We start from the raw sequence: 21885 nt of genomic DNA on the forward strand, positions 1-21885 counted from the left end.
CCTGGCACACCGCGATCAAACACGATCGCGGTGTACCGGGGGTTAAAGGGAAGCATCGGCAGGGAGGGGGCTCCCTCCGTGCTTCCCTGAGCCCCCCACAGCAGCGCAATGTGCCGCGCTGCTGCTGGAGGCTCCATCCCTGCAGGTCCCCGAATCCAAGATGGCGACGGGGGCCTGCAGGGAGCTGGCTTCCTCATGCCTGCAAAGCGCAGGCAAGAGGAAGTCTGCTTCAATGCCTGTGACAGATCGCTGATCTGTCACAGTGATCTGTGATGTGACAGATCAGCGATGTCCCACCTGGGACAATGTAATAAAGTTAAAAAAAAAAAAAAAAAGTGTAAAAATAATTTTTAAAAAATCGCTAAATAAATGAAAAAAAAAAAAAATTCCCTAATTCATTTTTTTGGAAATAAAAAAAATAAACAATAAAAGTACACATATTTGGTATCGCCGCGTCCGTAACGACCCGCCCTATAAAACTGTCCCATTAGTTAACCCCTTTAGCGAAACCCCTTAAAAAATAAAAATATAAAACGAAGTAAAAAATAATTTATCATACCGCCGAATAAAAAGTGCAATAACGCACGATCAAAAAGACGCATATAAATATCCATGGTACCGCTGAAAACCTCATCTTGTCCCGCAAAAAACGAGCTGCCACACAGTGTCATCAGCGAAAAAATGAAAAAGTTCTAGCTCGCAGAATAAAGCGATGCAAAAATAATTTTTTATATAAAATTGTTTTCATTGCATAAAACCGACAAAAAATAAAAAAAAAAACATAAATGAGGTATCGCGGTAACCGTACTGACGCGAAGAATAAAAGCGCTTTATCAATTTTACCGCACACGGAACGGTGTAAACGCACCCCCCAAAAGAAATTCATGAAACGCTGGTTTTTGTTCACTCTGCGTCCCAAAAATCGGAATAAAAAGCGATCAAAAGATGTCACGTGCCCGAAAATAATACCAATAAAAACGTCAACTCGTCCCGCAAAAATAAGACCTCACATGACATAGTGGGTCAAAATATGGAAAAATTATAGCTCTCAATTTGTGGTGATGCAAAAACTATTTTTAGAATAAAAAGCGTCTTTTAGCGTGTGACAGCTGCCAAAAATAAAAACCTGCTATAAATAGTGAATCAAACCCCCCGATATCACCCCCTTAGTTAGGGAAAAATAATAAAATTAAAAAAATGTATTTATTTCCATTTTCCCATTAGGGTTAGGGCTGAGATTAGGGTTAGGGGTGTGTTGGGGTTAGGGTTGGAGTTAGAACTGGGGGGTTCCCACTGTTTGGGCACATCAGGTGCTCTACAAACGCAACATGGCATCTGATCTCAATTCCAGCCAATTCTGCGTTGAAAAAGTCAAATGGTCCTCCTTCCCTTCCAAGCTCTGCCATGTGCCCAAACAGTGTTTTACCCTCACATATGGGGTATCAGCCTACAAAACAACTTTTGGGGTCCAATTTCTCCTGTTACCCTTAGGAAAATAGAAAAATTGGGGGCAAAAATATCATTTTTGTGGAAAAAAATGATTTTTTTTATTTTCACGCCCGGGCGTTATAAACTTCTGTGAAGCACTTGAGGGTTCAAAGTGCTCACCACACATCTAGATAAGTTCCGAGGGGGGTCTAGTTTCCAAAATGGGGTCACTTGTAGGGAGTTTGAATAGTTTAGGCACATCAGAGGCTCTCCAAACGCACATGACACCCGCGGACCATTCCATCAAAGTCTGCATTCCAAAACGTCACTACTTCCCTTCCGAGCCCCGACATGTGCCCATACAGTAGTTTTCTCCGACATATGAGGTATCTGCATACTCAGGACAAATTGGACAACACCTTTTGGGGTCCAATTTCTCCTGGTACCCTTAGGAAAATAAAAAAATTGGGGACTAAATGATCATGTTTGTGGAAAAAAAATACGATTTTTTTATTTTCACGCCCGGGCATTATAAACTTCTGTGACGCACTTGGGGGTTCAAAGTTCTCACCACACATCCAGATAAGTTCCTTGGGGGGTCTAGTTTCCAAAATGGTGTCATTTGTGGGGGGTTTCCACTGTTTTGGTACATCAGGGGCTTTCCAAACGCGACATGGTGTCCGATCTCAATTCCAGCCAAAAACGTCAAATGGCGCTGCTTCCCTTCCGAGCTCTGCCATGCGCCCAAATAGTCGTTTACACCCACATATGGGTTATCAGCGTATTCAGGACAAATTGCACAATGACTTTTAGGGTCCTGTTACCTTTGGGAAAATAAAAATTGGGGGTGAAAAGATTTTTGTGGAAAAAATGAATTTTTAATTGTACTGCTGTACGTTATAAACTTCTGTGAAGCCCTTGTGGGTTCAAAGTTCTCACCGCATATCTAGATAAGTTCCTTGGGGGGTCTAGTTTCCAAAATGGGGTCACTTGTTGGGGGTTTCCACTGTTTAGGCACATCAGGGTCTCTCCAAACGTGACATGACGTCCGATCTAAATTCCAGCCAATTTTGCATTGAAAAAGTCAAACGGGGCTCTTTTTCTTCTGAGCTCTGCCATGCACCGAAACAGTGGTTCCCCCCCACATATCAGGTATCAGCGTACTAGGGACAAATTGCACAATAACTTTTGCAGTCCAATTTCTCCTGTTACCCTTGGTAAAATAAAAACAAATTGAACCTGAAGTTTTGTTTTTTTTGCGGGAAAAAAAGTTAAATGTTCATTTATTTTTTTAAATATTCAAAAAAATGCTGTGAAGCACCTGAAGGGTTAATAAACTTCTTGAATGTGGTTTTGAGCACCTTAAGGGGTGCAGTTTTTAGAATGGTGTCACTTTTGCATATTTTCTATCATATAGACCCCTCAAAGTGGCTTCAAATGTGATGTGGTCCGTAAAAATAAAATGGTGTTGCAAAAATGAGAAATCGCTGGTCAACTTTTAACCCTTATAACTTCCTAACAAAAAAAAATTTGGTTCCAAAATAGTGCTGATGTAAAGTAAACATGTGGGAAATGTTACTTAAGTTTTTTGTGTGCCATATCTCTGTGATTTAAGGGCATAAAAATTCAAAGTTGGAAAATTGCGAAATTTTTGCCAAATTTCGTTTTTTTTCACAAATAAACACAAGTTATTTGAGTGAAATTTTACCACTAACGTGAAGTACAATATGTCACGAGAAAACAATGTCACAATCACTGAGATCCATGGAAGTGTTTCAGAGTTATTACCTCATAAAGGGACAGTGGTCAGAATTGTAAAAATTGGCCCGGGCGTTAACGTGGAAACCACCCTTGGTAGTGAAAGGTGTTAAAGAAACAGAAGGGGTTGAAGGAGGTGAAAAGCAGCAGACACAGGAAAACCTTGGAATTGGAGGAGTTAATACAGTTGTTGAATTTAAATTATGGGGTTGCGGAGTTCAGATATGGACAGCTCGTATGATGCATGGCGATGGAAAACATAGTCGGAGACAAACAATTACACACCGAGTAACTCCGCCTCCTGTCTATGAAGGCATGACTGCATCAAATTTGCTTCTGGAAAAGTAGCTATGGGTAGAGGACTTTGCGGTGGGCAACTCTAAGCAGAGGCCTATTGGACAGTTATCAGTGAGGTTTTTTGTTTTGTGAACTAAGGCTTATTTGCGCAGCCCAGCCACTGTGGAGACATACAAGCCAATCTGCAATCATTTAACCCAGACGTGAGCAAATGGTGGGCCACATCGGGCCCTTTGGTTGTTCCTGTCCGGCCCACAGACAGAAACACCGAAAGGGCAGGAACTCTCATGTGAGCTCACAGCTTGGTATTAGCCCCGCTGTCTTACTATTGGTGAAGCCGCTTCTGCTGGAGGAAGTAGTGATGGGCAGTCTAGCTCTTTTTTGGTGATCCAGCTATCGTGGCTCCGCTCACGAAAAAGAGCCGGCTCTTTTTGGATCCTAAATCGATACCTTTTAAATGTGTTCACTAGGGTGACCGCAAAAAATCGATGTCGGAATTTTGTCCGTCTGGACCCCACAAAACGATTCCCCTTTCCAGATATTGAGGTAGCCAAAATTTGAGCTCGATCAAACGACGTTAACCCGTGCCGCTCGTCGCTCAAAGTTTGAAAAAATCCAAATTGAGGTATTTTAAGATTTAGGTATTTTGCATAGTGTGTTAGACTATAAAGAATGTGACAACAACATTGCAGAAATAGCCCTGACCAAATTTTCGAACCATTTTTGGTATTAGAATGCAGAGTTGGTGGGATTATCGTTTTTTGATCCCACCATTACAGACAATGAAAAGTTGTTAATGGCTAATAAATTGCTCAGTAGCACAGATGAACCATCAGAGCACGCTAGGGTTGTAAAGCCAAAAGTTAGGAAAGAAAAATTAAAAGAGGTAGGAAGTAACCGACTTTAACGACCTTCTGACAAAAGATGAAGAACAAAAGCAATATGTCCTGCAAGTTGTAAGCAAATGCCGAGCATTATATTCTGACGTTTCAAAAACTACTTTAACAAAAGCTCTAGAATAGATTAGATAACTATGTAAAATTATCAACTCATGTAGGTTAGCGTGCTCTGATGGTTCATCTGTGCTACTGAGCAATTTATTAGCCATTAACAACTTTTCATTGTCTGTAATGGTGGGATCAAAAAACGATAATCCCACCAACTCTGCATTCAAATACCAAAAATGGTTCGAAAATTTGGTCAGGGCTATTTCTGCAATGTTGTTGTCACATTCTTTATAGTCTAACAGACTATGCAAAATACCTAAATCTTAAAATACCTCAATTTGGATTTTTTCAAACTTTGAGCGACGAGCGGCACGGGTTAACGTCGTTTGATCGAGCTCAAATTTTGGCTCTCTCAATATCTGGAAAGGGGAATCGTTTTGTGGGGTCCAGACGGACAAGATTCCAACATTTTTTCCCCCCCATATGAGATCCGGTCACCCTAGTGTTCACCATAGGTCAGGGGTGGGCAACTAATTTTCCCAAGGGGCCACATGAGAGACCATGACTGTTGTGGAGGGCCGAACCAATAGCATGAAATTAATTCTTCTCAACATTAATTTATTAATAGTATCACTTAATATTGAGCAGAATTAAGTATGCTGACACCCCTCTATATATCTTTGAACCCAACTACAGCCCCTTCTATGTATCGTATGAACTCCCCACAGCCCCTTATATACAGCCTCCCCATATACAGCATGAGCCCCACACAGCCTCTCCATATACTGCATGAGCCCCACACGGCCTCCCTATATATACTGCATGAGCCACACACAACCTCCCTATATATACTGCATGAGCCCCGCACAGCCTTACCATATACAGCATGAGCCCCACACAGCCTACCCATGTAATGCATCAGGCCCCCATAGTCTTCCGATGTGCAGCATATCACACCCATAGCCTCCCCATGTGCAGCAAGACAGCCACATAGCCTCCCCATGTGCAGCATGTCACCCCCATAGCATCTCCATGTCTTGCACAACAGTCCCATAACCTCCCCATGTGCAGCATGTCACCCCCATGGAATCCCCGTGTACTGTCGCCCCCATAGAATCTCCATATACTGTCAACCCCATAGAATCTCCATGTACTGTGTCACCCCCATAGAATCCCCATATGTTGTATGTCACCCCCATAGAATCCCCATGTGCAGCATGTCACCCCCATAGAATCCTCATGCAGAAAAGCATTTCCAGTTTGTCAAGGAGCGCTTCCAGATGATTCATTAATTACTCCGAATATTTCAAGGAATATCCAGAAAAAGGAGGGCGCAGATCTAAGTGCAGAATTTTAATTATGTCAGATAGAAATAAAAAATTCTTCTCACCTTTTTGGTGTCTTGTTGCTCAGCGTATAGCCCTGTGTTTGGGTACTGGAGTAATCGTCTGGATCTGCTGACCTGCAGCTCAAAACAGGTGGAACGAACTACCGTGTAGGAGATTCGTCAGAGAATGCAGAAAAGGATTTTCAGTTTGTCAAGGAGCACCTCCGGCTGATTCATTAATTACTCTGAATATTTCAAGGAATATCCAGTTTATTATTAGACATAAAAACACCTCCACCAATGCTGACTGCCCCTAGGGAGAAAATGGAGAGAGCCAGCGGACGGGCACGGTGCTGCCCATAGACCTCTGGTTTCCAGCCCCACGGCTGTCTTGGTCTGCGGGACGGACTGTGACAGCCAGAGGGCCGGATGTGGCCTGCGGGCCGCACTGTGCCCAGGTCTGCCATAGGTGAACACATATTTAAGGTAACGTCAATATGGCTGAAACCCTGCCTACTTGCAGTCAGCCAGTTTCGTTGATGAATGGGCAGAGTTTGGGTCAGGTGGGCAGAGTTACATCCTCCAAAAACCCAGAATTTTACACCCAGTGAGAGCCAGTCAGAGAATCCAGTGGCTCTCTCTTGGGTGCCGTCTCCCATCATTCACAGCAGGGAGCCGGCTCTTTGTCTTGGATCGTTCATGAACGACCCATCACTAGGAGATCACTCACAAGAGAGCTGCTCTGGCTGCTGTTGTAGCGCTGCTGAGAAGTCCTGACTGCAGTGCCCAGCAGCTTCTGCACATATATACCATATATACCTGGTAATTAAGGCCCTGTCTCACTAAGCGATCTCGGTAGCGAGATCGCTGCTGAGTCACAACTTTTGTGACGTAACAGCGATCTCACCAGCGAGATCGCTATGTGTGACAGCGATCAGCGAGCGGCCCCCCTGCCGGTATCGCTGATCGCTGGAAGAAACCTCTGGACATTTCTTTGGTCGCTGATCTCCCACTGGCCAGCACGCATCGCTGTGTGTGACCGGCGGGAGACCAGCGATCAGGTGTAAAAAATAATAAAAAAAAATATAGTTATTCTCACCTTCCGACGTCCCGTTCAGCCATCCTGCCTCTCTCCACGCTCCGGTCCCAGTGATCCTTTGCACGAATGACCGCGAGACTTTGTTATCCCTCGAGACCGTGACATCTCGCGGTCATTCTCGCAAAGGATCACTGGGACCGGAACGTGGAGAGAGGCAGGATGGCTGAACGGGACGTCGGAAGGTGAGAATAATATATTTTTTATTTTGATTCTATTTTTTACCGCGATGGCCAGCGATGCCAGGCGCTCGGCATCGCTGTGCTGATCGCTGGTGAAGCTGTCTGTGTGACAGCTCACCAGCGATCACATAGCGACTTACTAGCGATCCTGACACCTTGATATCGGTGTCGGGATCGCTGGTAAGTTGCTTAGTGTGACGGGGCCTTTAGTCAACGTGTAAGCAGGGGATGTTTGAGATTAGAACTAGGAGACATTTGTGTTGAGTTTGTGCTTTGTAAATGATCAGCAGAGCTGTGTCCTTTTAACCCCACAACTGCTGAATCACAGCTTGAAATCAAACTGGAGGGAGAGCAGCTAATTATTAGCTTCTGCACCATTCTCTCCCTCCCTGACAACTTCTAGCAGCTGAGGAATCAGGCTTATAGGAGATAAAACACTTGGGCCAAGTACAGTGACCAATAGTGAATTGCACCCTCAGCCTCACTACATTCACCCTGAAAATCTCACACTTTGTGCACCCCCCTCCCTCTAACATTCAGTTGTGAAATATGCTTCCCAAACTTCTCTTCATTTTGTGTGCCCCATGTACTTTGGTGGCTGGTCTGTGTGTGTGCCCATGTATGCCCCATGTACTCTGGTGACTGGTGTGTGTATAAAGTGTATGTATGCGTGCATGCGCGAGTGTGTGTCTTTGTGTGCTCCATGTAACTTGGTGGCTGTTGTGTGCGACTCATGCACTCTGGTGTGTGTCTGTGTGTGCATGCGTGTGTCTGTTTGCGTGTGCTCGTGTCTGTGTGTGCGACTCATGTACTCTGGTGGCTGGTTTATGCTTGTCTGTGTGTGTGCGACTCATGTACTCTGGTGGCTGGTCTGTGTGTGTGTGTCTGTGTATGCATGCGTGTGTCTGTGTGCGTGTGCTCGTTCCTGTGTGACCCGTACTCTGGTGGCTCGTTTGTGAATGTACGCATGTGTCTGTGTGCCCCATGTACTCTGGTGGCTGGTTTGTGCTTGTGTCTGTGTGCGTGTGTCTGCGACTCATGTACTCTGGTAGCTGGTCTGTGTATGTACACGTGTGTCTGTGAGCCCCATGTACTCTGGTGGCTGGTTTGTGCTTGTCTGTGTGCTTGTGTCTGTGTGCGTGTGCTTGTGTCTGTGTGCGTGTGTCTGCGACTCATGTACTCTGGTACCTGGTCTGTGTATGTACACGTGTGTCTGTGTGCCCCATGTACTCTGGTGGCTGGTTTGTGCTTGTGTCTGTATGCGTGTGCTTGTGTCTGTGTGCGTGTGTCTGTGTGTCTGCGACTCATGTACTCTGGTAGCTGGTCTGTGTATGTACTCGTGTGTCTGTGAGCCCCATGTACTCTGGTGGCTGGTTTGTGCTTGTGTCTGTATGCGTGTGCTTGTGTCTGTGTGTCTGCGACTCATGTACTCTGGTAGCTGGTCTGTGTATGTACACGTGTGTCTGTGTGCCCCATGTACTCTGGTGGCTGGTTTGTGCTTGTGTCTGTATGCATGTGCTTGTGTCTGTGTGTCTGCGACTCATGTACTCTGGTAGCTGGTCTGTGTATGTATGCGTGTGTCTGTGAGCCCCATGTACTCTGGTGGCTGGTTTGTGCTTGTGACTGTGTGCTTGTCTGTGTGCGTGTGTCTGCGACTCATGTACTATGGTAGCTGGTCTGTGTATATACGCGTGTGTCTGTGAGCCCCATGTACTCTGGTGGCTGGTTTGTGCTTGTGTCTGTATGCGTGTGCTTGTGTCTGTGTGTCTGCGACTCATGTACTCTGGTAGCTGGTCTGTGTATGTACGCGTGTGTCTGTGAGCCCCATGTACTCTGGTGGCTGGTTTGTGCTTGTCTGTGTGCGTGTGTCTGCGACTCGTACTATGGTAGCTGGTCTGTGTATATACGCGTGTGTCTGTGAGCCCCATGTACTCTGGTGGCTGGTTTGTGCTTGTGTCTGTATGCGTGTGCTTGTGTCTGTGTGTCTGCGACTCATGTACTCTGGTAGCTGGTCTGTGTATGTACTCGTGTGTCTGTGAGCCCCATGTACTCTGGTGGCTGGTTTGTGCTTGTGTCTGTATGCGTGTGCTTGTGTCTGTGTGTCTGCGACTCATGTACTCTGGTAGCTGGTCTGTGTATGTACTCGTGTGTCTGTGAGCCCCATGTACTCTGGTGGCTGGTTTGTGCTTGTGTCTGTATGCGTGTGCTTGTGTCTGTGTGTCTGCGACTCATGTACTCTGGTAGCTGGTCTGTGTATGTACGCGTGTGTCTGTGAGCCCCATGTACTCTGGTGGCTGGTTTGTGCTTGTCTGTGTGCGTGTGTCTGCGACTCGTACTATGGTAGCTGGTCTGTGTATATACGCGTGTGTCTGTGAGCCCCATGTACTCTGGTGGCTGGTTTGTGCTTGTGTCTGTATGCGTGTGCTTGTGTCTGTGTGTCTGCGACTCATGTACTCTGGTAGCTGGTCTGTGTATGTACTCGTGTGTCTGTGAGCCCCATGTACTCTGGTGGCTGGTTTGTGCTTGTGTCTGTATGCGTGTGCTTGTGTCTGTGTGTCTGCGACTCATGTACTCTGGTAGCTGGTCTGTGTATGTACTCGTGTGTCTGTGAGCCCCATGTACTCTGGTGGCTGGTTTGTGCTTGTGTCTGTATGCGTGTGCTTGTGTCTGTGTGTCTGCGACTCATGTACTCTGGTAGCTGGTCTGTGTATGTACTCGTGTGTCTGTGAGCCCCATGTACTCTGGTGGCTGGTTTGTGCTTGTGTCTGTATGCATGTGCTTGTGTCTGTGTGTCTGCGACTCATGTACTCTGGTAGCTGGTCTGTGTATGTACGCGTGTGTCTGTGAGCCCCATGTACTCTGGTGGCTGGTTTGTGCCTGTCTGTGTGCGTGTGTCTGTGTGTCTGCGACTCATGTACTCTGGTAGCTGGTCTGTGTATGTACATGTGTGTCTGTGAGCCCCATGTACTCTGGTGGCTGGTTTGTGCTTGTCTGTGTGCTTGTGTCTGTGTGCGTGTGTCTGTGTGTCTGCGAGTCATGTACTCTGGTAGCTGGTCTGTGTATGTACTCGTGTGTCTGTGAGCCCCATGTACTCTGGTGGCTGGTTTGTGCTTGTGTCTGTATGCGTGTGCTTGTGTCTGTGTGTCTGCGACTCATGTACTCTGGTAGCTGGTCTGTGTATGTACTCGTGTGTCTGTGAGCCCCATGTACTCTGGTGGCTGGTTTGTGCTTGTGTCTGTATGCATGTGCTTGTGTCTGTGTGTCTGCGACTCATGTACTCTGGTAGCTGGTCTGTGTATGTACGCGTGTGTCTGTGAGCCCCATGTACTCTGGTGGCTGGTTTGTGCTTGTCTGTGTGCGTGTGTCTGTGTGTCTGCGACTCATGTACTCTGGTAGCTGGTCTGTGTATGTACATGTGTGTCTGTGAGCCCCATGTACTCTGGTGGCTGGTTTGTGCTTGTCTGTGTGCTTGTGTCTGTGTGCGTGTGTCTGTGTGTCTGCGAGTCATGTACTCTGGTAGCTGGTCTGTGTATGTACATGTGTGTCTGTGAGCCCCATGTACTCTGGTGGCTGGTTTGTGCTTGTGTCTGTGTGCTTGTGTCTGTGTCTGCGACTCATGTACTCTGGTAGCTGGTCTGTGTATGTACGCGTGTGTCTGTGTGTCTGCGACTCATGTACTCTGGTAGCTGGTCTGTGTATGTACATGTGTGTCTGTGAGCCCCATGTACTCTGGTGGCTGGTTTGTGCTTGTCTGTGTGCTTGTGTCTGTGTGCGTGTGTCTGTGTGTCTGCGAGTCATGTACTCTGGTAGCTGGTCTGTGTATGTACATGTGTGTCTGTGAGCCCCATGTACTCTGGTGGCTGGTTTGTGCTTGTGTCTGTGTGCTTGTGTCTGTGTCTGCGACTCATGTACTCTGGTAGCTGGTCTGTGTATGTACGCGTGTGTCTGTGTGTCTGCGACTCATGTACTCTGGTAGCTGGTCTGTGTATGTACATGTGTGTCTGTGAGCCCCATGTACTCTGGTGGCTGGTTTGTGCTTGTCTGTGTGCTTGTGTCTGTGTGCGTGTGTCTGTGTGTCTGCGAGTCATGTACTCTGGTAGCTGGTCTGTGTATGTACATGTGTGTCTGTGAGCCCCATGTACTCTGGTGGCTGGTTTGTGCTTGTGTCTGTGTCTGCGACTCATGTACTCTGGTAGCTGGTCTGTGTATGTACGCGTGTGTCTGTGAGCCCCATGTACTCTGGTGGCTGGTTTGTGCTTGTGTCTGTGTGCTTGTGTCTGTGTGCGTGTGTCTGCGACTCATGTACTCTGGTAGCTGGTCTGTGTATGTACGCGTGTGTCTGTGAGCCCCATGTACTCTGGTGGCTGGTTTGTGCTTGTGTCTGTGTGCGTGTGTCTGTGTGTCTGCGACTCATGTACTCTGGTAGCTGGTCTGTGTATGTACGCATGTGTCTGTGAGCCCCATGTACTCTGGTGGCTGGTTTGTTCTTGTGTCTGTGTGTGTTTGACGCATGTTCTCTGATGGCTGGTCTATGTGTGTGTCTTTGTATGTACGTGCGTGTATCTGTGTGTTCCATATACTCGGGTGGCTGGTCTGTGCGTGTGCTCGTGTATGTGTGTGTGCGACTCATGTACTTCGGTGGCTGGTCTGTGTATGTACGTGTGTCTGCGTGTGCTCGATTGTCACTTTCTCCCCACATATGAGTGGTGAGCAATTCATTTTTCGAATGTCCTCATTTTTTTTTGGTAAAGGGGCTTCCCAAATTCAGAAAACCCTCTGTTCCCGGAATGTAATTAAAAAAAAAAACAAAAAAAAATCCTGCTTTAGGTCTTAGGCCTGTTTCACATTTCCGTTTTTTGACGTCAGTCAAAATCCGCCAGTTTTAGAAAAAACGGATCCGCCCCTTTTTTGGCGGATCCGTTTTTTTCCCCCATAGACTTACATTAGCGGCGGATTTTGACTGACGGTCGTCTGTCTCACCCGATTTTTGACGGATCCATCAAAATTTTAGCGGCTCCTGGGCAGAGGAGACGGACTCGGAAACGTTTTTTTCGAGCGACGGTCCGCTATTTTGTATTGCGCATGCCCGGCAGACTTTCTCTGGCAGGGATTTTAACCCTAAATAGCATTCCAGAAAGGCCGTGAAAAAATCTCTTTTTCTTTCTCTCTCTCGTTTTTTCCGGGCCGCGGTTGCTTTAAATTTCACCCTCTTCCCGGCTGCAGCGGATCCGTATACATAACGGATCCACTGGCATCAGTTTGACTGACGGTCATCCGTCTCACCCATTTTTTGACGGATCCTTCAGAATTTTAGCGGCTCCCGGGCAGAGGAGACGGACTTCTGAAACGCTTTTTTCGAGCGACGGTCCGCTATTTTGTATTGCGCATGCCCGGCAGACTTGCTCTGGCAGGGATTTGAACCCTAAATAGCATTCTGGAAAGGCCGTGAAAAAATCTCTCTCTCTTTCTCTTTCTCTTTCTCTTTTTCTCTTTCTCTTTTTCTCTTTTCCGGGCCATGGTTGCTTTAAATTTCACCCTCTTCCCGGCTGCAGCGGATCTGTATACATAACGGATCCACTGGCATCAGTTTGGCCCGAGACTGATCAGTTTTTTAACTGCCTGGCGGATTTTGACTGACCGTTAAAGACGGAAATGTGAAACAGGCCTTAATCATACAACAGTTTTTCACAGACAGCACTCATAGTATCATCTGTGGGGGGCTGTTCACATGTCCAATTTTTATTTTTGCAGACTGAGTGGTCTTTGCAAAGTCAGACACATGTCTGGTATTGATTTCATTGGAAAAAAGTGATGGAACGCAGACCAAACTCAGATGAAATGTTGACATTGTGGAAGATCTGATGACGCGCTAGACAGAATCACTGATGAAACAAGGACTGATCATCCACATACATGAATAAAACGTATGTCTGAATGAGCTCTTACACGCCCTTCCCAGGTTCAGCCACGGATTCTGGTGCCTGTTATTTTCTGCACAACTGAAGTCATGTCGACACTACTGAATCCAATAACTGAGCTCAGCAGCTTCACGTGCATTGACGCCATGAGTCTGCCCATAGCTAATGAGCTCTCCGACTGGCTGCAGACGTGACATGAGCACTTCAGACAATAACAGGCACCAGGAACTGTCACAGAGACTGTGGCGCTGGTCCTAGGAGGGGGAGGAAAAAAACTTTTTCTGTAACTGCAGCTAATGAGAAGGGTTTTCTGAAATTGGAAAACCCCTTAACCCCTTCATGGCCCAGCCTATTTTGATCTTAATGACCTGGCCATTTTTTGCAATTCTGACCAGTGTCCCTTTATGAGGTAATAACTCAGGAACACTTCAACGCATTCTAGCGATTCTGAGTTTGTTTTTTCGTGACATATTGGGCTTCATGTTAGTGGTAAATTTAGGTCGATCATTTTTGCGTTTATTTGTGAAAAAAAACGGAAATTTGGCGAAAATTTTGAAAATTTTGCAATTTTCAAATTTTGAATTTTTATTCTGTTAAACCAGAGAGTTATGTTACACAAACTAGTTAATAAATAACATTTTCCACATGTCTACTTTACATCAGCACCATTTTGGAAGCAAAATTTTTTTTGTTAGCCAGTTACAGGGGTTAAAAGTTGACCAGCAATTTCTCATTTTTACAACGAAATTTACAAAACCATTTTTTTTTAGGGACCACCTCACATTTGAAGTCACTTTGAGGGGTTTATATGGCAGAAAATACCCAAAAGTGACACCATTCTAAAAACTGCACCCCTCTAGCTACTCAAAACTACATTCAAGAAGATTATTAACCCTTCAGGTGCTTCACAGGAACTAAAGCAACATGGAAGGAAAAAATGGACATTTTAATTTTTCCAACAAAAATTTTCTTTTAGCATCAATTTTTTCATTTTCACATGGGTAACAGAGTAAAGTGAATCCTAAAATTTGTTGGCCAATTTCTCCTGAGTACAACGATACCTCATATGTGGTCATAAACTACTGTTTGGGCGCACGACAGGGCTCAGAAGGGAAGGAGCGCCATTTGACTTTTTGAATGGAAAATATCCTGGAATATTTAGCGGTTGCCATGTCACGTTTGGAGAGTCCCTGTGTGCCTAAACATTGGAGCTCCCCCACAAGTGACCCCATTTTGGAAACTAGACCCTCCAAGGAACTTATCTAGATGCATAGTGAGCACTTTAACCCCCAGGTGCTTCACAAATTGATCCGTAAAAAAAAAAAGTACTGTTTTTAAACAAAAATTTTCTTTTAGCCTCAGTTTTTTCATTTTCACATAAGCCACAAGGTAAAATGGATCCTAAAATTTTTTGGGCAATTTCTCCTGAGTACACAGATACCTCATATGTGGTCATAAACCACTGTTTGGGCGCACGGCAGGGCTCAGAAGGGAAGGAGCACCATTTGACTTTTTGAATGGAAAATATGCTGGAATATTTAGCGGTTGCCATGTCGCGTTTGGAGAGTCCCTGTGTGCCTAAACATTGGAGCTCCCCCACAAGTGACCCCATTTTAGAAACTAGACCCCCAAAGGAACTTATGTAGATGTGCGGTGAGCACTTTTAACCCCCAAGTGCTTCACAGAAGATTATAACACAGAGCAGAGAAAATAAAAAAATCATTTTTTTCCTCAAAAATTATGTTTAGCAAGCTAATTTTTATTTTCCCAAGGGAAACAAGATAAATTGGACCCCAAAAGTTGTTGTCCAGTTTGTCCTGAGTATGCTGGTACCCCATATGTGGGGGGAAGCCACTGTTTGGGCGCACGGCAGGGCTCAGAAGGGAAGGAGCGCCATTTGACATTTTGAATGGAAAATTAACTCCAATCGTTAGCGGACATCATGTCGTGTTTGGAGAGATCCTGTGTGCTTAAACTTTGTAGCTCCCCCACAAATGACCCCATTTTGGAAACTAGACCCCCTAAGGAACTTCTCTAGATGCATAGTGAGCACTTTGAACCTCCAGGTGCTTCACAGAAGTTTATAAAGCAGAGCCGTAGAAATAAAAATAATTTTTTTTATTTTCTCAAAAAATTATTTTTTAGCCCGCTAATTTTTATTTTCACAATGGTAACAGGAGAAATTGGACCCCAAAATTTGTTGTCCAGTTTTTCCTGAGTACGCGGGTATCCCATATGTGGGGCTGAACCACTGTTTGGGCACACGTCGGGGCTCGGAAGGGAAGTAGTGACGTTTTGAAATTCCAGCTTGATGGAATGGTCTGCGGGCATCTTGTTACGTTTGCAGAGCCCCTGATGTGCCTAAACAGTAGAAACCCCCCCCACAAGTGACCCCATTCTGGAAACTAGACCCCCCACGGAACTTATCTAGATGTGTGGTGAGCACTTTGAACCCCCAAGTGCTTCACAGAAGTTTATAACGCAGAGCCATGAAAATAAACATTTTTTCCCTCAAAAAATGATTTTTAGCCCACAATTTTTTATTTTCACAAGGGTAACAGGATAAATTGGACCATAGAAGTTGTCCAGTTTGTCCTGAGTACGCTGGTACCCCATATGTGGGGGGGGAAACCACGGTTTGGGCACACGCCGGGGCTTGGAAGGGAAGTAGTGACGTTTTGAAATGCCGACTTGATGGAATGGTCTGTGGGCGTCATGTTACGTTTGCAAAGCCTCTGATGTGCCTAAACAGAGGAAGCCCCCCACAAGTGACCCCATTTTGGAAGCTAGACCATCCAAGGAACTAATCTAGATGTGTGGTGAGCACTTTGAACCCCCAAGTTCTTCACAGAAGTTTATAACGCAGAGCAGTGAAAATAAAAAATATTATTTTTCCACAAAAAATGATTTTTTAGCCCACAATTTTTTATTTTCACAAGGGTAACAGGTGATATTCAACCCTAAAAGTTGTTGTCCAGTTTGTCTTGAGTACGATGTTACCCCATATGTGGGGGTAAACCACTGTTTGGGCACACGTCGGGGCTCGGATGAGAAGTAGTGACGTTTTGAAATGCCGACTTGATGGAATGGTCTGCGGGTATCATGTTATGTTTGCAGAGCCTCTGATGTGCCTAAACAATGGAAACCCCCCACAAGTGACCCCATTTTGGAAACTAGACCGCCCAAGGAACTTATCTAGATGTGTGGTGAGCACTTTGAATCTCCAGGTGATTCACAGAATTTTATAACGCCCAGGCGTGAAAATAAAAAATATTTTTTTTACCACAAAAATTATCTTTTTAGCCCACAATTTTTCATTTTCCCAAGGGTAAAAGAAATTAGACCACCAAAGTTGTTCTGCATTTTTTCCTGAGTACGCGAATACCCCGTATGTGGGGGTAAACCACTGTTTGGGCTCACGTAGTAGCTCTGAATGGAGTGAGCACTGTTTGACTTTTTGAACACAAAATTGGCTGGAATAAATGGTGGTACCATGTCGCGTTTGGAGACCCCCTGATGTGCCTAAACAGTGGAAACCCCTCAATTCTAACTCCAATCCTAACCCCAACATACCCCTAACCCGAATCATAGAATCGTAGAGTTGGAAGGGACCTCCTGGGCCATCTGGTCCAACCCCCTGCTCAAAGCAGGATTCACTAAATCATCCCAGTCAGATGTCTGTCCAGCCTCTGTTTGAAGACTTCCATTGAAGGAGAACTCACCACTTCTCATGGCAGCTTGTTCCACTCATTGATCACTCTAACTGTCAAAAAGTTTTTTCTAATATCTAATCTGTGTCTCCTCCCATTCAGTTTCATCCCATTGCTTCTAGTCTTTCCTTGTGCAAATGAGAATAAAGTTGATCCTTCTACAATGTGACCGCCCTTTAGATATTTGTAGACAGCTATTAAGTCTCCTCTCAGTCTTCTCTTTTGCAAACTAAACAATCCCAAATCCTGCAACCTTTCCTCATAAGACAGGGTTTGTAGACATTTTGGTATTCTTCTCCATTCTGGTAGCTCTTTTCTGAACTTGCTCCAGTTTGTTGATGTCTTTTTTAAAATGTGGACACAATATTCCAGATGAGGTCTGACCAAAGAGGAGTAGAGGGAAATAATGACTTCACGTGATCTAGACTGTATGCTTCTGTTAATACATCCTAGAATTGCATTTGCCTTTTTTGCTGCTGCATCACACTGTTGACTCATATTCAGTCTGTGATCTATTAGTATACCCAAGTCTTTTTCACATGTGCTGTCACTTAGCCCTATTCCTCCCATTCTGTATATGCTTTTTTCATTTTTATTGCCCAGATGTAGTACTTTGCATTTTTCCCTGTTAAAAACCATTCTGTTAGTTGCTGCCCACTTCTCCAGTTTATATCTTTTTGAATCCTCTCTCCTCTAGTATTAGCTATCCCTCCTAGCTTTGTGTCATCAGCAAATTTAATCAGTTTACCCTCAATTCCTTCATCTAAATCGTTGATAAAGATGTTGAACAATACAGGGCCCAGGACAGAGCCCTGTGGTACCCCACTTGAGACATTCTTCCAACTGGATGTGCAGCCATTTACGACCACTCTTTGGGTCCGATCACTAAGCCAGTTATGAATCCACCTAACAGTTGCCTTGTACATTCCATACTTAGTCATTTTTTCAATAAGGATTGTATGAGATATTCTGTCAAATGCTTTGCTGAAGTCAAGATATACTATATCTACAGCATTTCCTTGATCCACCCAATCAGTGATTCCGTCATAGAAGGAAATTAAGTTAGTCTGACATGACTTATTAGTTACAAATCCATTCTGACTCTGTTTAATCACTTCATTCTTATCCAGGTACTGACATACATGTTGTTTAATAATTTGTTCAAAGATCTTTCCTGGTATAGAAGTCAGACTCACCGGCCTATAGTTGCTTGGGTCCACCTTCTTCCCCTTTTTGAAGATAGGAACAACATTTGCTCTTCTCCAGTCTTCTGAGACTTCTCCTGTTCTCCAAGAATTTTCAAAGATTATGGAGAGGGGTTCAAAAATTTCCTCTATCTCCTTCAGTACTCTGGGGTGTACTCTGGGGTGTAATTCATCTGGACCTGGAGACTTGAATTAATTTAGGTTAGCTAAGTGTTTCCTCACTATCTTTGTGTTTATAGATATCCTGGATTCTTCTATTCCCTTAATAGGACAGTGAAGAGCAGTTGATGTTACATTTCCTTTCTGAGAGAAAACAGATGCAAAATAGGAACTTAAAAGTTCGGCCTTCTCAACATCCTGTCTTACCATTTCATCATTTTCATCCTGTAAAAATCCTATGGCATCTTTGACTTTTTTCTTTTACTTTTGACATATCCCCAAAATCCTTTATTATTGCTTTTGACATCTCTTGCAAGCCTCAATTCATTGTCAGCTTTAGATAATCTGATTTGTGCCCTGCAGGTTCTGCAGACAGCATTATATTCTTCTTTAGATATGCCTCCCTCTTTCCATTTTATAAACATTTTTTTCTTCCTTTTTAGCATGTGCTTAAGTTCTGTGTTTATCCATCCTGGCTTCCTTAAATGCTTCCTATTCTTCCCTCTTTTCGGAATTGTTAACAATTGTGCTTTGAGAATTTCATTTTTCAAGATTTCCCATCGCAACCCTAATCATAACCCTAACCACATCCCTAACCCCAACACACCCCTAACCCTAATCTTAACCCTAATTCCAACCCTAACTGTTATGAGCTCATTTGCTGCTCCACCAGTTGAGAGTTCTCCTTCCGTTCTCCCTCTGGTGGTGACAGGAGGTAGAGAGGTTGGTTTAATTGGTAGTGATCTGCCACCTGATGAGGAAGATAATGATTGGATCTCTGGAGTATCAGACTGGATATGACAGCCGACGCCCTATCCTGTTGCTGGTGATTCAGTCTGCTTCTCAGGTCTTGGACTCAGCTCTATTCCAGTCTTCTCAAGTTAAGTTTGTTTTTTGCTAATGTTCACACTTGCTCTTGTTGGTCAGTTCAGTTTTTTGTGTGGTCAGCCAGCCCGGCGGGGCTGTGCTGAATTTCCACTCTTATTTATCTGTATTTGCCAATTTGCCTTTTTTGTCCCATATTAGATTGGCCTCTTTTTGCTCTGTCACAGAATATTTCAGAGTGCTGATATAGTGGGAGAAGTCTAGTGACTTCAGGGCTAATTTTGCTATCAGTTGTGTTGGACATTATTTTTGGCAGGGTTTTTGGCAGATTTCCAGACGGTGGCTTTCCTTTCCTGTCCATTCTAGTTAGTCGGGCCCCATCGTTTGCTCAGCATATTTTCCTGCCTTTGTTTGTGTTTTCATCTTGTTTCACCGTCAATACATATGGGGGGCTGTCTTTCCTTTGGGGTCTGCTCTGGGGCAGTTAGTTTTCCTCTTTTCCTGCTTTAGGCTTATGTAGCTCTCCGGTTGTGATGAGGCGTCTAAGACCAACGTAGGAACGCTCCACGACTGCTACTAGTTGTGTGGTTAGAATCAGGGATCTGCAGTCTGCATAGTTACCAACTTCTCTGGTTTTCTGAGACTTAGCTTTTGTTGTTTTTTTTTTTCCTCGGTGACCCATTCATAACAGAATTACCAGCCATACCGCAGATTCTAGGGTTCTCAAAAGCAGGAAAAAATTGTTTTTATAAAGAAAAAAAAAAAAAAAGGCAAGTGTCAGAATTTTTTATTTATTTTTTTTTTTTTTCCCTTTTTTTTTTTTTTTTTTCTGGGGCCGTAGGAGGATTTTTTTTTCTCCTAATGGAGATTAAGCAATTGTCTGATCGTGTGGAGCAACTTGCTGCTGAAGTGCAGGGAATTTCCCCCTACCTCATTCAGTCACATGCTGCTGAACTCAAGATTCCTACTCCTGATGTGTTTTCTGGGGATCGGTCTAAATTTCGGAATTTTAAGAATAATTGTAAATTATTTCTTGCCTTGAAGCCTAACTCATCGGGGAGCTCTGTGCAGCAGGTTAAAATTGTCATCTCCTTGCTGCGCGGCGATCCCCAGGATTGGGCGTTTTCTCTGACACATGAAAATCATATTCTGACTAATGTGGATGCTTTTTTTCAGGCCTTGGGGTTGATGTATGATGAACCTAATGCCGTTGATCAAGCTGAGAGAACCCTGTTGGCATTCAACCAGGGTCAGGATCCTGCAGAGTTATACTGTCAAAAATTCCGAAAGTGGGCGGTCCTTACTACATGGAATGATAGTGCATTGGCAGCCCTCTTTCGGAAAGGTTTATCAGAGACCGTAAAAGATGTTATGGTGGGATTTCCTGTTCCCTCTGGTCTGGATGGCTTTATGTCATTAGCCATTCAAGTTGATCGGCGTTTACGGGAACGTAAAACTACACGGGAGGCGCTGCCACCTTTTGAACAAATGTCAGAACCTATGCAATGTGATGGGGTTTTGTCTAGGGCGCAACGTCTGGAGTTTAGAAGGCGTAATAAGCTGTGTTTTTTCTGTGGAGACACCTCTCGTACTATTTGTCTGCCCTAAACGAGAGAAACGTTTTGCACACACATTTGCTGTGGGCAGTGTACAACCTAAGTTCCTTTTGGCAATTACTCTGATCTGCTCCTTGTCCACATTTTCCACTAAGGCTTTTGTGGATTCAGGAGCAGCTCTGAATCTGCGGACGTCTATTCCTTTGAGGGGTATTGATGCCACTCCTTTGGCGGAGAATAAACCTCAGTTTTGGACCCAGGTGATAATGCGAGTTGCCCCAGACCACAAAGAAAATTGTAAATTTTTAGTGCTGCATAATTTGCATGATACTATTGTTCTGGGTTTCCCCTGGTTGCAAACTCATAACCCAGTTTTGGATGGGAGATCTGTCTGTGGTGAGTTGGGGTTGTCAGTGTGTTCTTAGGGACGCTCCTGTGTTCTCCACCTCTCCTAAGTCTCATGATATTCCTGATTATCTGGCTGATTTCTCTGATGTATTTAGTGAGAGTAAGTCTGCATCTTTGCCCCCTCATAGGAGTTATGACTGTGCAATTGAGTAGATGCCTGGGTGTAAATTTCCCAAGGGTCGACTTTTCAACTTATCTGTACCCGAACATGATGCTATGCGATCCTATATTAAGGAGTCGTTGGAGAGGGGTCATATTAGACCATCCTCGTCACCTTTAGGTGCTGGGTTTTTTTTTGTGGCCAAGAAAGATGGTTCATTAAGACCGTGTATTGATTATCGTTCCCTTAACAAGATGACGGTTAAATATCGGTACCCGTTACCTCTGATGTCTGATTTATTCTCCAGAGTTAAGAGTGCCTGCTGGTTTACTAAGCTTGACCTCAGGGGGCGTATAATCTTATTAGCATCAAGCACGGGGATGAATGGAAGACGGCGTTTAATACTCCGGAGGGACATTTTGAGTACCTGGTGATGCCTTTTGGGCTCTCTAATGCCTCTTCTGTCTTCCAGTTCTTTATGAATGATATTTTCCGAGACTTTGTGGATAAGTTTTTGATCGTCTATCTGGATGATATTTTGATCTTTTCTAGTGATTGGGATTCCCATGTGGAACATGTCCGGACTGTGTTCCGGATTTTGAGGGAGAATTCCCTGTTTGTTAAGGGATCGAAATGTCTCTTTGGTGTACAGAGGATTTCATTTTTGGGGTTTATCATATCTCCATCGGCTATTGAAATGGACCCAGCCAAGGTACAGGCCATTTATGATTGGGTTCAGCCTACTTCTTTGAAGGCTCTTCAGAAGTTTTTGGGTTTTGCTAATTTCTATCGTAAATTTATAGGTAATTTTTCTAGTATTGTCAAACCACTGACTGATCTGACCAAGAAGGGAGCTGATGTGCTGAATTGGTCTCCTGAGGCTGTCTCAGCATTTCAGGAGCTTAAGCGGAGATTTACTTCAGCTCCAGTTTTACGGCAACCTGATGTCTTCTATTTCAAGTGGAGGTA

At 44.6% G+C, this 21885-nt stretch overlaps 1 protein-coding gene across 4 annotated transcripts in view; it reads left to right on the forward strand.

Moving 5' to 3' along the window:
• The window catches only part of ALG2 (ALG2 alpha-1,3/1,6-mannosyltransferase), an 87020-nt gene that overhangs the window by 44019 nt on the left and 21116 nt on the right, over positions 1 to 21885 (forward strand). The window lies entirely within an intron of this gene.

The sequence above is a fragment of the Dendrobates tinctorius genome, unplaced genomic scaffold (genome assembly GCF_039654945.1).
Source record: "Dendrobates tinctorius isolate UK_male_01 unplaced genomic scaffold, ASM3965494v1 ptg000102l, whole genome shotgun sequence".
In the NCBI taxonomy this organism is placed as follows: Eukaryota; Metazoa; Chordata; class Amphibia; order Anura; family Dendrobatidae; genus Dendrobates; species Dendrobates tinctorius.